The sequence below is a fragment of the Geotrypetes seraphini genome, chromosome 17 (genome assembly GCF_902459505.1).
Source record: "Geotrypetes seraphini chromosome 17, aGeoSer1.1, whole genome shotgun sequence".
NCBI classification, from domain to species: domain Eukaryota; kingdom Metazoa; phylum Chordata; class Amphibia; order Gymnophiona; family Dermophiidae; genus Geotrypetes; species Geotrypetes seraphini.
In genome coordinates this window covers 33,959,262-33,977,968 of record NC_047100.1, presented here as the reverse complement: position 1 = coordinate 33,977,968, position 18,707 = coordinate 33,959,262, and the positions used below count along the sequence as shown (strand labels likewise).

The 18,707-nt window shown below is 41.8% G+C and overlaps 1 protein-coding gene across 1 annotated transcript in view; it reads left to right on the top strand.

The window, feature by feature from the left end:
- Positions 1–18,707, top strand: part of ATP2B2 (ATPase plasma membrane Ca2+ transporting 2) — a 691,115-nt gene that overhangs the window by 81,447 nt on the left and 590,961 nt on the right. Inside the window, exon 3 of the mRNA XM_033926077.1 lies at positions 4,804–4,915. The gene's annotated coding sequence lies outside the window, so the exon portion shown is untranslated. The remainder of the gene's footprint in view (positions 1–4,803; positions 4,916–18,707) is intronic.

Below are 18,707 nucleotides of genomic sequence, written 5' to 3'. Positions count from 1 at the left end.
TGTGACTCTATTCTACATCCCCCCCAAAAATGGCCAAGTGCCAAAGAAGAATTCTTCGAATTCCTCTCAGCTAACACCATAAAAGGACCGTATAACATGTTGCTGGGTGACCTAAATATACACTTAGAACTAGAGAAAAAATCGGAAGTGATTGAAATTGATACGTTCCTAAATAGGCTTTATAATACCAGACAAAGAGGAAACACAAGAAAAGGGACACCAGCTGGACCTAGTAACTTTTTCACATAAAGACCTCCCCCAACCTAAGATCCAATATTGCATAGGAGCTTGGGAGAAATGCATATGGTCAGACCATTATATTTGCAATTTTGAGCTACGCTGGCAAAAGAAACATTCGTTTGCAAAGCACACAAATAAAGCCACACAGAAAACAATAGTCACCAGCAGAAGCACCATTAATCCAACAAAATTCTGGATGCACTATGAACTATACCCCAAATCAGAGGAGGAACAAGATTCCCTACCAATTGGGAAAAATTCACCAAAGATATATTAAACCAAATAGCTCCAGCTCAAATATACAAAAAGAATAAAAGGGTATCAAAAGAATGGTTCGATGCTGAATTACTTACCCTTAAACAAGAACTCAGAAAACTAGAAAGAACATGGCTTAAAACTGACAATGAGGAAGATAAAAGAAACTGGAAACAAAAAATGAAAAACTACAAAAATCTGATAAAAGAAAAGCGTTATAAACATTACACTCTGAAAGTAGGAGCAGTCAAAACAAATAGCAGAGAATTGTTCAAACTAGTGAACAGATTAACAGATACTTCACAATGAACAGATACCGTTGGTCAACTCCTTCGCCATCTACTTCAGCAAAAAAAATCACAAACTTAAAGAACCACTATACCTACTCCATCACCCGATCTCGAACTCCACTTCAGACCGCAGGAAAGGGAGTCCACTGCCGATATGATCTGGAACCAATTCGAGCCCCCTAATCGGAACCAATTTCTCACCTTATTCAATAAATACACCAAATCGAACTGCCTATTAGACGAATGTCCTTCCAAGATCATGCAAGTTGCAGTACCAGAATTTAAAAGGGATCTATTTAACTGGGCTACATCCGCTCTTAAAAGTGGGACATACCATGAGCACATGGAACACATTCTGATCACACCCATCCTCAAAGACCAGAAGAACTCTATCACATTGGTGTCCAATTTTAGACCCATAGCGAGTACCCCCTTGTTTACCAAACTGCTGGAAGGGCTGGTCAATCTGGAACTAGTAAACCACCTATATAAATTCAATCTCTTCAATGAACATCAGTCGGGTTTTAGAAAAGGATACAGCACCGAGATAGTCCTAGGGTCTATCCTCAACCACCTATACGATCTCTTCAGGAAAGGCTCCAGTGCCCTAATCTTACAATTAGACTTTAGTAGTGCCTTTGACCTAGTGGACCATGAAATAATGCTGAACTGCTTAGACGCAATGGGTCTCTCGGGAAGAGTTTGGACCTGGTTCCAAGGCTTTTTAACTAATCTAATCTAAATCTTGGGTTTATATACCGCATCATCTCCGCAGATGGAGCTCGACACGGTTTACATGGTTAGGGAAGGAACGGAACTCCAGTGGAATTATATAAGTATGAGAGAAGAGAGGTTGGTGTGAGAGTGCCAGGAGCGGGACGGGGTTACGTTCTGGAGAAGAGCCAGGTCTTCAGATGCTTACGGAATGGTAGAAGGGGGCTCAAATTGCGGAGAGGGGAAGGGAGACTGTTCCAGAACTGAGTGATTCTGAAAGGGAGGGAAGAGCCAAGTTTACCAACAAGGGAGATGCCTTTTAAGGAGGGGTAGGATAGTTTTAATTTTTGAGTGGATCTAGTGGAGGTTGGATTTGAGGAATTCCAGGATAGAGGGATAAAAGGAGGAAGGATACCGTGGAGGATCTTGAAGGTTAGGCAGGCACATTAAAACTAAATGATCTTATCAAGTGGTCCACGATGGGAACTACTCTAACTCATGGAAAAGCCCCTCGGGAGTTCCTCAGGGTTCCCCTCTATCCCCCACCTTGTTTAATATCTATATCTCTTCCCTAGGCCACCTACTACAAAAGCTAAACCTAACTTACTATATATACGCGGATGATATCTCTATTTTAATTCCAGTGACTAACGTGACCAATGCCACCTCAAAACACATCTCCCACATCATGACTGAAATTGAACAATGGACTATCAATTTTAAACTGAAACTCAACTCAGAAAAGACGAAAATTTTCTTGGCAAGCCCTAAGGACAAAATCATCACAACATCAATACTTCTAAACGGTCACGATCACCCCATAACAAAAACTATAAAAATACCAGGAGTCACCCTAGATACCCATCTGACCTTGATCGAACACACAAACTCAGTGACAAAAAAGTGCTTCTCTACACTTTGGAAATTAAAGACCATAAAAAAATACTTTGATCTCCCCCCCCCCCCCTATCTTTCAGACTTCTGGTACAGTCGCTGATTCTATCCACCCTGGATTACTGTAACATCATTTATGTGGGTATGCCTAAAAAAACCGTGAGAAAATTAAAAATAGTTCAAAACACAGCCGTCCGCCTAATATTCGGTCTAAAGAAAAAAGACCATGCCAGTCCCTTCTACAAACTGCTGCATTGGTTACCAATTGAGGCTCGAATATTATTCAAATTATCTTGCTTTTGCTATAAACTGGTGTGGGGAATGGCCCCCAACTATCTACTACCTCATTTCAAACTTTTCTCCCCCACAAGGATAACCAGAAACCACAACCTCTTTGCCTACCCAAAGATTACAGGCTGCAGATACCGAACCTTTCTAGACAGAACATTCAAGTTTCAAGCTGGTAGGCAGCAAACTTGGTTAGGCTACTTCATTGATGGCGCCAGGTTGACATATGGCGCTTTTCAGAAAGAATTAAAGACCACCCTGTTCAACAAATTTATTTCATAGCCAGTCTTCCTCCCCCCTTTTTTAAAGTTACCGCTCATCATACTGAATCCACTTTTTCCCCTCTCACGGTACTTCGTATTCTCTGACTGCTCAATGGCTTCTTCTCCATTTGTATTCTGCTATTTGCTGGTTTTACAACATTTCTATTGCAACATGTTAAAACTATATTATAACCTATGTATATCTTTCTTCTTACTAATCTGCACCATGTAATCACAGGCCGCTCTGTGACCTCTTCTCCATTTGTATGTTGTAATCGCTGATTGTACAGCTATTCTTCACTGTGAACCGCCTAGAAGTCGCAAGATTATGGCGGTATAGAAAAATAAAGTTGTTATTATTATTAAGGGCATTCTAGATGCAGAACTACATTGGACACACCATTATTTCTTTTCACTCTGGCTGAGTTATAAGTAGGGTTACTGTATGGCTCCAGTAAAAGGAGGATGGATTGAGCCATTCAGGTTTTACTTCCAATGAAAACTGTGGAAGTATAAAATTATGCAAAGAAATTGCACCATTTTATAAACTCTTTATTAAAGCAGTACCAAGCTACCAAAAAACCTCACAAACCGCTGGGCTGAGGTTGGTGTGCCCTGGGTTAGGCCACTTGCTGAGCTCAGCTACGCCCGGTCACAGTGTGCTAAGGCCACTTTTCACTGCAGTTTAGTAAAAGGACCCCATAGCAATATTGATCCCAACACATCTATGTCAAGTGAACACCAACCAACTTGCTTCACAGAAACACATTTACAATGAATGCATCCTAGACAAAACTTTTAATGTACAATTTCAGAATATTAGCAATTTGTCAGATGCTCATTTTTGCAATAACATTGTGTATATAAGGTCAAATGTTTTGACTAAATCTACAGAAATTGCCTTGCAAAAGCTAACCAATGGAGCATTCAAATGGTATATTATAACTTCATATCTGTTTAGATAATGTGATGTTAATGAAATGAATGGGTTTTTTTCTTTAAGGCAAACAAAATATGTAGATTTCAGAAAGCTCATTAGATCATTTTCAGCCTCTTCATGGAAAATGTTTAATATATTTGTTGCCTGTGAAGCAAATAAAATACATTACAGACAATAGAATATGACTATGTAAGCGTTCTGTGAACTTAGCTTGCTTACGAGGGGCCACTGAAAAGTTGCAAGCCCAGTCAAGAAGAGAATGATGCGGAGCCATGAAACTTACAGGTTATTCCATACTTTTTTTTGACACTTTTCATTTGATATTGTTAAAAACAAACAGTGTGTCAAGAAAAGTGTGGAATAACTTGTAAGTTTCATGGCTCCGCATCATTCTCTTCTTGACTGAGCTGAGAGCTAGAATGTACCAATAATCCTTATAGTGAAAATTATTCATAGCTATTAAAATGCACTTAATTTCAGATAAATTAGTCAGATTTTTCCCCTTCTTGCTATACTCAGTAAACACATTGCCACTGTGTCAGCTATTACTCTTATAAGTTGTACAATAAATAGCATGACATAATTGTTTTATTTCAACATTTAAGCAATCTGACATGGTTAATTCCCTTTGTAAAATGTGTTTTATAGCTTGCGAGCATTAACCTGATCACCCTGTGATCTACACTGTCCCCGACTGGGCAAAGGTCCCTAGACTTTGCCTTCTTTAAGTTCAGCCATGATGCCATAGTTCCCTAGCACACACTGGATCAGGTTGTAGCAGCTCTGAAGGAATCCTGCTTCCTTCTGGAGTGCCAGACATAGAAACAAAGAACACCAAAGTAGAAAATGACCCTATGGTCTATCCACTTTGCATATCCAAACCAAAAGCCCATCTTGACAATCCTGTCTTCTCCCTCAGAGTTCCCTGGCTTGTATCTCATGCCGTACCGCCTTCGTCTTGATCCTTGGTAAACAGGAGGGCATCTTTGAAACAGCAGAAGAGCTTTCAAGGGTCTTAGATGGCCCCCAAGGTATGTGTCTGTTTCTTTTTTGGTATCTCTTTAGAGTTCTGTTTTTCCGTTTTCTTCCTTATTGCTTTCTATCCCATTCTCCTGCTTCTGTCCTTTTTGTCTCTAATCATTTCATATGGTTCCCCTCCCCCTGCCCCCCACCAAACGATTACCTTTGATGGTTGGGATTAGAAGCCTCACCAGCCAAAGACATCTCCCACCTGCAATAGCACTTAATTCACTCAAGCCCACTTCGGCAACTCATGCCAACTTTCCCACACATTCACATTTAGACCTGAACTGAGCATGTGCGAGAGAGCTGGCATTAGTGGTCGAAGCCAGCCTGCTGTATTAAGTCCTGCTGCAGGTGTGATTCGGGTAGGAGAAGTCTTCCGTTAGTGGAGTTGGCATCCCTGCAAGCAGAAGAGCCCCAAGCCCTCAAGGCCCCTTGGATAAAGACCTGAACAGTCCGTCCAGTCTGTCCACTATCAATTCATGATTAAATTGTTTTTCTTTGGCATTTCTAGGACTTAGACTGTAGGGCCTAGATTCTGTAAAGGACGTCTAACTTCCTGGATTCACCTCTCCCCCTTCAGGTAGTCCAGAGTATTCTCTCTCTCTGTTCTCTCATCTTTAGTCCTTACGCTATCTCTTCCTTTTATCATCATCATAGGGTTGTTCAAGAGAAAAAGAGGACACATCCCGCCCCGTCCCTGCCCCATCCCCACACAAATCTCATCTTTTCTACTTCCCCAAGTTCGAGCCGCATCTAGAGGGCCTCTGAGCATGCGACATGATGATGTCACATACATGTACGCATATGTAGGATATGGCATCACATTCACACATGCTCAGAGGCCCTCCAGACGCAGCCCCGAGCTCGGGGACTTCCAAAACCTGGATAAACTACTGGGTTTTAAAAATCTGTCAGGACACCCTGACTGTCCTCTAAAAAGAGGAAATATCTGGGTTTAAACCCCATCCCTTCTTCCTCTCTCACATCCCCAGGGGAGCTCAGAACAGTTTACATGAATATATTCCGGGACTCAAGCATTTTTCCCTCTCTGTCCTGGTGAGCTCACAATCTATCTAATGTATCTGGGGCAATGGGGGGATTAACTGACTTGCCCAGGATCACAAGGAGCAGCGTGGGTTTGAATCTACAACCCCAGGGTTCTGAGGCTGTAGCTTTAACCACTGCACCACACTCTCCCTGATTCTGATCAAATGACATCTGAAGCCCTCTTATTTCTTTATTTTTAAAATTTATAACTCGCTACATCCAACAAGAAAACATACATAATACCATCATTGACATAAAATAAAACATTACCATATCTACTCTAATAGAGGAAAGTTGATCCCACCCCATTCCAACCCAAATATAAACTGAACAGGAGGAAAAAAATGTTGACTCGAATCTAAATTGGTGGTGGAGGTGGGGGTGTTAATATTTAAGGCAGTGCCCTGCCTTGCCAGGCTCTGCACCCAGCCCCCCTCCCTCCCTGCCTTGCCAGATTCTGTACCCTGCCCCCCTTCCCTCCCAATGCCAGACCTGCCGTAAGACCTGGTGGTCCAACAGTGGGCTGGGACAGGAAGGATTCCTCCTGCCTCCTGTCCCGGCCGAGTCTAATAAGTTTTACCTCCTTCCCTCCACAAATCCCTGCGGTAAACTGCGGCAGAAGTGACCTCCCTTCATTCCTGCAGAGCCGCTAGCTAATTGGTCTAAAGTGAACTGATGTATTAACTCAATAGACTGCATAGGACGAAAACCAAATTGATATTCATCTAAAACTCTATATTCATCCAAAAACTCCTGTAATGGAATTAAGACTCTTTGGTTGGTTTGTTTGTTTTTTGCAAGAAACCCCAAGGAAAAAATAGGATGATAGCCTGAAATCATCTTAGGATTGTGATGACTTTTTAATGCAGGGTGAACAACTGATTTTTTTTTTCATTCTGATAGGCACTTGTCCCTCTTTTAATGAGTTATTAACAATACATAATAAAGATGGTCAAGGGTCTCCATGATTGACAAATGATAGTCCCTATGGCAACCTATGCTTTGAACATTTGAGCACTTTAATGAATCTTTAATGTAAACCACTTGCATCCCATGTACTGACTAAACGTATCTTTATTGTAAACCGTTTCTATCCCATGTACTGTCAAATGTATCTTTATTGTAAACCGCTTCGAACGTCACGGTATAGCGGTATATAAGAAATAAATTATTATTATTATTATTTGGTTTGTGGGCTGAGCACTTCACATCACATTATTTAAATATTTTTCGTATTATAAAAATGTTTTATCCTGTGATTAGTGTAACAATATATAGTGCACACATGTTTATTATATTTAAATGGACTCCCTGATTATACAAGATTAGAAGATAAACCTCTTAATTATGAATGTTTAAAGAACCTTTCATGATATCAGTGGAAAATAAGGATGTACCTGGAGATGAAGGTAAAATGCCTCTTTCCTAGTGCGACAAAGGCCTGACGAACTCTTCCACTGATCTGTGAATTGTTCAGACAAAAGAGATTTATTCAGCTGAAAAGCTCCAATTGGTCATCTGATCAGTTTCTGCTCGGAGCATAATCTCTTCCGTTTACCTGATATTTGTAGAGATAAAAAGCTCTTGTGGATGACTGTAATTAGTATGGGAGAAAATGTAAAAAAAACTGCATGCAGCTTTCTTTCAAAGACTTCATTCCGTTTATTTCTTTAGTGCAACCTCCATGTACGTCAGGGATCTCAAAGTCCTCCTTGAGGGCCGCAATCCAGTCGGGTTTTCAGGATTTCCCCAATGAATATGCATTGAAAGCAGTGCATGCCCATAGATCTCATGCATATTCATTGGGGAAATCCTGAAAACCCGACTGGATTGTGGCCCTCAAGGAGGGACTTTGAGACCCCTGGTGTACGTAGTCCTTCTCACCATGATTACATGTTATATAACTGATTTTATGCATCACCTTGCATTTTCACTCGTTCAGATTCATTTGTACATACAATAGATACATTGAAACCTGGTAACCCAGAGATTTTACGTTTTTGAATACTAGTTACCTAGTCCCATTTGTAAAATTTGCTTTATTGTTGTGTACAAATCTGTTGTGAGTGAGGAAAGCAAGATCTTTTGGAAAAATGTTTCTCTGATTAGCGCACCTTAGTAAAAGAGGGGGTTAGGCACAACAGCTTATAGCCTGATTTCTGAGAAAACCTTCTAGAAGTAATGTCACAAGACACTCCTGTGGTCAAGGAAGTGATAACAGAGTGGCCTAGCCAATTACTTATCACCATCTTATCCAGATATTCAGAAAATTGAAATAAAAGAAGTTAGCTTAGCAGGGTTTAAAAATGATTTGGATCAGTTTCCTAAAAGAAAATTCCATAAGCCATTATCAAGATGGACTTGGGGAAACTCCACTGCTTATTTCTAGGATAAGCAGCATACAATCTGTTTTAAAATCTCTGCCTGGCTGTGGCTTGTCAGGACTCTGGACCATCCCTCAACCATGGTGCTACAGAGTCCTATATCCCTTTCCAGTTTCAATTTAGGGGAAGGGGGCATTAAGCACTGGTGGATCAAAGCAATAATCTCCCCTCACTTTTGTGCTTCTCAATAGAAACACTTTTCTGAAAACTAGATATTAGATGCTCTGGGTAGCAAGTGTAAATCCTGACTTCGATCTTTTTGAACAAAAATGTGCATTTCTCTTCTGAAATGGGGAATGCACTTTAAAAAAAAAAAAAGTTTAGGCCTATTCTAGCCCTGCCCAATCACACCCAGACCACAGCCTCTTGGCATTTGTATGCTTTAGAAGTCTTGTATCCCAGCTTTTTAAATCAGGATTTAGGGGTATGGTATTAATTGATTATTCCTGGGATATGCAGCATTAATCCTATTTTTACTTTTTTTGGAATCTTGCCAAGTACTTGTGACCTAGATTGGCCACTGTTGTAAACAGGATACTGGGCTTGATGGGCCATTGTAGATTGGCAGTATATCATTTTCTTATGCCACAATCCTCTATCTTTATTCAGTATTTGCTATTACATATCACGTGCAAAATCTTTTTTTAGTTACTTAGAATACTTTCATTTATTCTCACTTTCCATTTTTTTTGAACGAGAAAAGGAAAACCTTATCCATCTGTCCTTATCCTGACTGACTTTAGTTACTGCTCTGGAATTGGCAGAAAAGAGGCCTGGTCAAGTTTACAAAACTGAATTGCAAATGTAGCCATTTGACAGAAACTTTTAATCTTAGAGAATTTTGTTGTTGGATATCTTATCTTCACATTCCTTTTCTGTAGTTCAAAGATGTCATCCGTTTCAGTGCTTTTTGATTCCCTCTGGATCTTTTCACAGGGACCATCAATACTTTGATTTGATTTGTCTGGTCCCTGGTTTGGTAATAAGGTTGTATATACCATTAAAGTTTGAAATAAACAATGCCTGCATCTTGTACATAGTCTGCAGTTGTTTTTGGTTTTTTTTGCTTTGCTGCTTGGTTTGCTGCAGTTCCTGTTGGATTTTTCTTTTGCTTGCTTGATAAGCCGCCATGTTCTGGTTCTTTCATTCGTTCTACTTCCTGGTGCCAGAAGTTGGTAACGTTGATACAGCTTGATACCTCATTTGACACCTGGATAACTGCAACATGCCAGCCACAACTCAAATTTATAACCAACAAATTTTCCCATCAAAATTCCAATTCATGACTAATAGACTTTCCTGCCTCAATCACTTCAAACCCCAGCCAACCAGGTTAGACAACCCACTATATATAAAGACAAACTGCAGACCTCACAGCATATCCCGAAGAAAGCCACGTCATGATGGCTGAAACCTCAGTTCTATCCACCCAGACATGGTGAGACCAGGACAACTGCAACATTCCAGCTGCGGAAACCTAAGAGAACATCGACAGTGAATATTCCTGAGAGAGATTTCATGTTCCTCATCCACTGCATGCAGATCTCTCTCATGAATATTCATTGCGGATATCCTGAAAACCTGATTGACTAGGGGGTTTCCCCAGGAGAGGTTTGAGGAGCACTGGGGTAGGAACCTCAGTTCTTATTTAATTTTGGCACGTTCTTCTTGTGTCTTAGAAAACCTAGATTTAATGGATCCATTTTCAAAGAATGCATTTGAAAACTCTTTTTTTCCCTTTACAATGAGACTATGGAAACTCAGTCTCTCTACTAATGTGTTTATATGCAGTAACACCGGAGTTTAATGAGCTGTTGCTAATCTTAGCTCTAAAGACTCTTTATTTATTTAGCACTTTTGCTCTTTTTTTTCTGCATTTATTTTCCTGCAGAAAATAACAGGGTAGGCTGTTGTAGACCAGATGGATAAAATGGTCATGAACACAAAGAACAAGGACTCTTTGGAGTCTGTAAGTTCTTGAACAAAAAGCACCTTCTGTCGAATGCATGGAAAGGATGATTTTCAAATTCATTTACCTGGGTGGATTGGTCTGGGTTAAAATTACTCTCTTCAAAGTGACTAAAAAGTATGAGTGGGGCTCATAAAGAGCATATTTTTAAGTGCATTAAAAATACACCTTAATACCAAAAATTAATCTGCCTTAAGTGCAAAGGCTGGGCACCATTTGCAGGGGTTGTGCTCAACACATCCTCTGTAGTTATGATGCAGAAACATTAATTACTGTGTGTTAACACTGCTCACAAATAACTTACCATATTTTTCGTACCATAAGACGCACCCCCCCCTCCCCCTCCCGTAGAGAACATAAGAAGCGCCATCTCCGGATCAGACCTTCGGTCTATCAAGTCCGGCAATCCACACATATGGAGGTCCAGCCAGGTGTACACCTGGCGTAATTTTTAGTCATCCATATCCCTCTATGTCTCTCGTAAGGAGATGTGAATCTAGTTTGCTTTTAAATCCTAGGACGGTCGATTCCGCTATAACCTTCTCTGGGAGAGCATTCCAGGTGTCAACCACTCTTTGTGTGAAGCAGAACTTCCTGATATTTATCCTGGACTTGTCCCCTTTTAGCTTCATTCCGTGTCCTCTTGTTCATGTCAAATTGGACATTGTAAATAATTTTTTTTCCTGCTCTATTTTGTCGATTCCTTTCAGTATTTTGAAGGTCTCGATCATATCCCTCACAGTCTCCTTTTCTCAAGGGAGAACAATCCCAGTCTCTTAAGTTGTTCTTCGTATTCCAGTTTCTCCATACCTTTTACTAGCTTCGTTGCTCGTCTCTGCACTCTCTCCAGAATTTGTTTCTTGGTTTTTTTCTCCTGTACAGGGGGAGTGCGTCTGGTGGTCTGGTTCTGGGAAGCCTGAAGCAGCCCACAGCCTGAAGCAGCCCCCACCTCCGGTACTTTTTTAAACTTGCGGTGGTCTAGCTTGGTCTCCTGCTGGATGGCTGTCTTAGTTGTAGAGCAGCGCACAACACAGGAGCGTGACCTTTGCGCTTCCTGCCTGGTCCTGCGCCACTCCGTGATTGGCTGAGGTCAGTTCTCGAGCGGCACGGGACCAGGCAGGAAGCGCAAAGGTCGCGCTCCTGTGTTTGTGCGCTGCTCTGCAACGAAAAGCAGCCATCCAGCAGGAGACCACGCTGGACCACCGCCAGTTTAAAAAGGTGGCGAGGGAGAGGTGTATTCGTGCCATAAGACACATCCACTTTTCCACCCCATTTTTGGGGGTGGAAAAAGTGCGTCTTATGGAGCAAAAAATATGGTAGATAAGCAGCTGACTGATATCCAGACTGTGAGAGGTAGGGCGGCTAACTCCCACAGTCAGCGCTGAACCTGGATATTCAATGCTGGGCCATTTCTGGTGACTGACATTGAATATCCAGTTTAGTTTTGGCTGGCGTAAACTTAACCAGCTAAGTCAGTTTTCAGCATTAGCTGATTAGTTTATAATGGGCATAAGTAAGCAGGCCGGATTAATGCTATATTGGGCCTTAGGCAAACATATCGTTGTGGGCCCCCCTACCTTGGACTCCTTCCTCCACCATTATTTCACCTCTCCAGAAGTAGCAGGGAAAACTGGAGAGCCTAGTTGTGGGCATGATATCAGTAATAGTTTGTGAGTGAGCATGGGGACTGTGGAAGCACATACTTTGAATGGAGAAGCGGTCTATAAGTTGATTTTATGTTATGTTATGTTCCTGTGACTAGAGCAGCCTTCCCATTGGCTGGAGCCTACCATAGCCTCTGCAGTGGAAGGGGGAAGCATGGAGGGCTGTAGTGGGTTAAACTCTGAAAAGTATCCATACACTTTGCCATCCTTCTGGCTTTGAGACGGGTAATTTTACAACTTTTTGGAATCCTGAAAAAATCCAGACAGTTGGTAAACCTAGCCTCCTGAATCCTGAGCACGGGTGACAGAGCCCCCCTAAACCTAAATCGATGGGCTTAGGAGACACGCTAACTGCATGGGTCAATGATTGGCTAAGCGGCAGACTTCAGAGGGTGGTGGTTTACGGTACCCTCTCTAAAACATCAGAGGTGACCAGCGGAGTGCCGCAGGGCTCAGTCCTGGGTCCACTCCTTTTCAATTTATTCATAGGTGATCTGACTCAAGGGCTTCAAGGTAAGATAACATTATTCGCTGATGACGCTAAACTATGTAATATAGTAAGTGAATGCAATCTACAGGATACTATGGCGCAGGACCTGCTTACATTAGAAAGTTGGTCCTCGACCTGGCAGCTAGGCTTTAACGCCAAGAAATGTAAGATCATGCACCTCGGAAGAGACAATCCATGCAAAGCTTACACCTTGAATGGAGAAACTTTAACTAGGACTACAGCAGAACGAGATTTAGGAGTAATCATCAGTGCAGACATGAAAACTGCCACAAGTGGAGAAGGCTTCATCTAAGGCAAGGCAGATAATGGGTTGTATCAAGAGAAGTTTCATCAGCCGGAAGCCGGAAGTCATAATGCCGCTGTACAGAGCCATGGTGAGACCTCATCTGGAATACTGTGTACAATTCTGGAGGCCACATTACCGTAAAGATGTGCTCAGAATTGAATCGGTTCAGCGGATGGCCACCTGGATGGTCTCGGGGCTCAGGGGTCTCTCATACGAAGAAAGACTGAACAAATTGCAGCTCTACACTCTCGAAGAACGTAGGGAGAGGAGAGACATGATTGAGACATTTAAGTACATCACGGGATGTGTCGAGGTGGAAGATGATATTTTCTTTCTCAAAGGACCCTCAGCCACAAGAGGGCATCCGCTCAAACTCAGGGGAGGGAAATTTCATGGTGACGCCAGGAAGTACTTCTTCACGGAAAGAGTGATAGATCATTGGAACAAGCTTCCAGTGCAGGTGATCGAGGCCAGCAGCGTCCCAGACTTTAAGAATAAATGGGATACCTACGTGGGATCCCTACGAGGATGAAGATAAGGAATAGGGTCACTAGGGTATAGATTTAAGGGGGTGGGTCAGTAGAGTGGGCAGACTTGATGGGCTGTAGCCCTTTTCTGCCGTCATCTTTCTATGTTTCTATGTAACCTTTGGGTCTGAAGAACATGCCTAATTTACTTATGTCTTTTTTATTTATTTATTTATTCATTCATTCAGTTTTCTATACCGTTCTCCCAAGGGAGCTCAGAACGGTTTACATGAATTTATTCAGGTTCTTAAGCATTTTTCTCTGTCTGTCTCGGCAGTTTCACAATCTATCTTATGTACCTGGGGCAATGGTCACAAGGAGCAGCGTAGTCCAAAGTGCTTATCTTTTTGAGCAACAATGTTGCAGGCGTAATGGTGTTCCCTGTAGTTTGTCATTTTTACACGGTTGAAAGGATACATCAATCTGTTATAGCCGCTGTGCTTCAAAAACTCCTACAAACATTTGAAACGTGTTGAGGCGCACCCTGCGTATGCCAAGATTTTCTGCTAGAATAGTTGACAAGATGCATAAATTTATGAAGATTCTAAATTAAGTACATTATCTTATATAAATTCAACAGCCTGACATAGGTTTAATTCTTGATCACAGCTTTTAGTGGATAAAAGTTATTTAAAAACTCTGAAATCTATTCCTATTTTTTAAAAGTGCCTTAGTCATATTTTCCATGTTCAATTAAGCTTTTTAAATAACTAACCCCCCTTTTACTAAGTCGTGGTAGAGTTTTCTACTTCGGCTCAGATTGCTAAATGCTCCAATGCAGCTCTGATGCTCATATTCCTGTGAGAGTCGGAGCATTTAACGCTCTGGGCCTCTAGGCCGTGGTAGAAAACTCTACTGGCACTTAGTAAAAGAGGATCCAAGTTAGGGACCTAGATTAGCTAAAATGTGCTAATCTAGGCATCTAACTTGAGGCATCTTTTATAGAATCTGCCAGTCGGTTCTCTCCCTAGTCTTTTATGCTTGCAAATTTTTTTTTCATTGGGGACATGGGATAATCTCAATTTCTTAGACTACTGGAATCACTTCATTTACCAAAACTGTTCCTGTTTCTTTTCCACTCAGAACACAGGCAGCTTAAAAGCAATGAGTTGGAACATCAGATATCGCTGCTTCCTACCAACATGCTATAAATAAAGCCTTGACAATTAGAGTCACTGCAAATGACAACTAACAGTGTAAGATTATTGCACACTCCATAAAACAAATAAGATGCATATCTCCCAGGGGTGTTAGATCTTATTTTTATAGAATGCATCACCAGCTGTTCTTAAATACTCATGGTAAGCAAAGCAGGGAGTAGTAGATGTATATACCAAAATGAAGCTTGTAGGGTTTCTTCAAAGGCTGACTACAGTCTTGAGCATGTAGAGCAATATTTTATGTACTTAAATAGGCATTTATAAAATTACTTACAAGTTGTAAATGCATAATAGTAGAAATTTTAGCACTTAAAAAAAACAAAAAATCAACTCTTTATTGAGCAAGTAGGAACCAATAGCAATACCAGTATTGATCTCCACAAGCTCAAAAGTAAGTGCATTACACGTGCATAGAGAAAGACAACAAAACACAGTAGCTAGGCAAGATATTCCAGAAAACAGCAAAAGCAAAAACAATTGCAGAACAAGAACAAGATATCAAAATGACAATTGCCCAAATCCAAAATTTTTTCAGTTTTGTCCCCTAACCTCCCATAACTTCCCCCCCCCACTAACCCAACATCCCCCCAAGTGTGCGACACTGATAATGGGATTCTCGAGCAGAACCAATGCCAGCTGCTGATGCTTCAAAAACAAAACCAACATAAATGTAGTTCCAGACCGCCCCCCCAGCAACAGAAGTAATAAATTAAAAAATAAACTAAGAATTAAGAAGTAAATTTCTAGCCCAGTGAGACAAAGAGTTCCAATTCACCTCCCAGATATCCTGGAATGTAGCCCATCCACTCACCCCCCTTCCAGACACAGCTCTTCACTCAAGCATGGCTAATTCAAACAGAAACTGTTTCTATTGGACCATAGATGGAATAGCAGAAGCTCGCCGGTATCGCCTTTTTTGCCAGCAGCAGTGCCTTGGACACCAAAAGACAGGGACCATTGGGAAATATAGTTAAATCACCTGCAGCATAAAAAAGAGCAATCTGAGGAGATATGCAGGCAAAGATGGGAACAATGACCTAAGAAAACTCCATACCCGAGACCAAAAAAGTTGTCCCAGGGTAGCATGTCCCCAATCACATTTGAGACAAAGATCCCGCTCAGCAAACCCAGGTCTATATGCCCTCCAAGGAGAAACAAAAGCTCTATGAAAAAATTTATATTCCTGCTCTCTATGAGCCATGATACAAGAAACCACTGCAATATACCCAAAACCACGAGTCAGAGCAGCAGAACCAATAATAACATTCAGGTATAAACGCCAAGCTCGCGCTAATGAGGATGACTGCGTTTCTGGCCAGAGAGCCAAAAGGGAAGAAGTATAACAGTGCAATCGGGGAGCCATTTCCTCCCACATTGCCAAACATTGTCCTAACCGCTCCGCAATTGAGACCGTCGTTGAAGAGCAATCCAATCCAGACACATAGTGTTTAAGCTGTAAGTACCCAAATGGATCCATAGCATCAAGACCATAGAGAGAAACGCTCTCTGAGGAAGCAAGAATATTCCCTTGGTCACTCAGACCATCTCCCACCCGCTTGATACCCTTGTCATGCCAAACCCTGAAAGTACGAGATTCACTCCCCGGACTAAAATCCGGGTTCCCCATCAGAGGCAGAAAAGGGGAAATGTTAAAATTCATCCGTAATTCCTTACAAAGCAATTTCCAACCCATGCACATATAAGACCAGACAACATTCCCTTTCAGAGAGGCGGTCAAGTGCGAAGAGGGAGCATGAAGAAGATATAACCCCAAGAGAGGCGTCAATAAGTCTTTTTCCAACAAAAAATCAAGAGCAACCGAAGTTTCAAGAAACCAATCTTGCAACACATGTAACCTACATGTTAAATTATAGGCCCGAAGGTCCAAAAGCCCCAATCCCCCCTTAGGTACAGGAAGCATCAGCACCTGCAAAGATAACCTGGGCCGTTCCCCTTCCCCCCCCCCCCCCGAAAATCTGACGTTCTGTATATAAGATAGTCCAATCTCATCTACTCAGCCATATAGGTAAGGTTTGTAACGGGTACAACTAGTGTGGGACAATCATATTATATAGAAATATTCGACCCATCAACGATACAGGAAGAGAACCCCAGAGACACATAGACGCAATAGACTTTTTAAGCAAGGGTCACACATTGCACTCATAAAGATTTGTCAAGGATGATGGAATATATGAACCCAAGTACTTCACCTGCGTGAGAGCCTCCTTCATAGGAAATTGAGGCCAAATAGATGAGATGGCAAAATTCATAGACACAGCTTCTGAGTTGGAAATATTCAACTTTAACCCAGAGACCTTACCAAAACTAGAAAGCAAATCCAATAACAAAGACAAAGTGACCTCCGGACGAGTTAGAATCACCATAATATCATCTGCAAAGGCCAAGCAATGGATTGAAGAATCACCAACTTCCGCCCCTGTAAGGCTGGAGTGGTGTCAGATCTGTAACAATAAGGGTTCCAAAAACAATATATATAAGAAAGGAGAAAGAGGGCAGTCCTGCCTGGTCCCCCTTCCCAAAGGGAACACACATGAGGCATGCCCATTGACTAACACCACAGCTGCAGGATTAGACTACTTCAGAAAATTGCGAGCCATGGAATCGAGGGTAAAGTACTCACGTGGATTAAAAACTGGCTGGAGCATAGGAAACAGAGAATGGGGGTAAATGGACAATTCTCAGACTGGAAGAGTGTTACCAGCGAGGTGCCGCAGGGCTCAGTGCTTGGACCCGTGCTCTTCAACATCTTTATAAATGATCTGGACATTGGTACAACGAGTGAGGTGATTAAGTTTGCGGACAATACAACTATTGAATAACTATTCAGAGTAGTGAAGACACAGGGGGATTGTGAAGATCTACAAAGTGACATAATCAAGCTCGAGAAATGGGCAGCGACATGGCAAATGAGGTTTAATGTGGATAAGTGCAAAGTGATGCATGTCAGTAACAAAATTCTCATGCACGAATACAGGATGTCCGGGGCGGTACTTGGAGAGACCTCCCAGGAAAGAGACTTGGGAGTTCTGATCGACAGGTCGATGAAGCCGTCTGCACAATGTGCTGCGGCGGCAAAAAGGGCAAACAGAATGCTAGGAATGATAAAGAAGGGGATCACAAACAGATTGGAGAAGTTATCATGCCTTTGTACCGGGCCATGGTGCGTCCTCATCTGGAATACTGTATCCAGCACTGGTCGCCGTACATGAAAAAAAGACACGGTACTACTCAAAAGGGTCCAGAGAAGAGTGACTAAAATTGTTAAGGGGCTGGAGGAGTTGCCTTACAATGAGAGATTAGAGAAACTGGGCCTCTTTTTCCTTGAAAAGAGGAGACAGAGAGGAGACATGATCGAAACATTCAAAATACTGAAGGGAATAGACTTAGTAGATAAAGACAGGTTGTTCACCCTCTCCAAGGTAGGGAAAACGAGAGGGCACTCTCTAAAGTTAAAAGGGGATAGATTCTGTACAAAAGTTCTTCTTCACCCAGAGAGTGGTGGAGAGCTGGAACTCTCTTCCGGAGTCTGTTGTAGGGGAAAACACCCTCCAGGGTTTCAAGACTAAGCTGCTCAAGTTTCTGCTATACTGGAACGTACATAGGTGAGGCTGGACTCATTTTAAAGCACTGGTCTTTGACCCAGAGGCCACCACGTGAGTGGACTGCTGGGCACGATGGACCCAGCAGCGGCAATTCTTATGTTCTTATGACTGTTTCCTTAAAAAGAGACCAAGCGTGCTCTAGTATCTTTACAGTGTTTATCCTCTTCTTAATCTTCTTCCCCACCATGTGTCTCATCCCTTCGTAATTCCCTTTTTGGAAGTTCCGCTATGTCTTTCATGAGATAAGGTGTCCAGAATTGAATGTAATACGCCATGGAGCGATACAGAGGCATTATAACATTCTTAGTCTTGTTAACCATCCCTTTTTAAATAATTCCTCTCATCTTGTTTGCTTTTTTGGCCGCCACTACACATTGGGCGGAAGGTTTCATTGTATTGTCAACAATGACACCCAGATATTTTTCTTGGGCACTAACCCCCAAGGTGGTCTCTAGCCATCTGGTAACTATAATTTGGGTTATTCTTCTCAATGTGCATCATTTTGTATTTGTCCACATTAAATTTCATCTGCCATTTGGATGTCCAGTCTTCCAATTTCCAAAGGTCTGTCTGCAATTGTTCATAATTTGCATGCATTTTAACAACTTTTAAAAGTTTAGTAT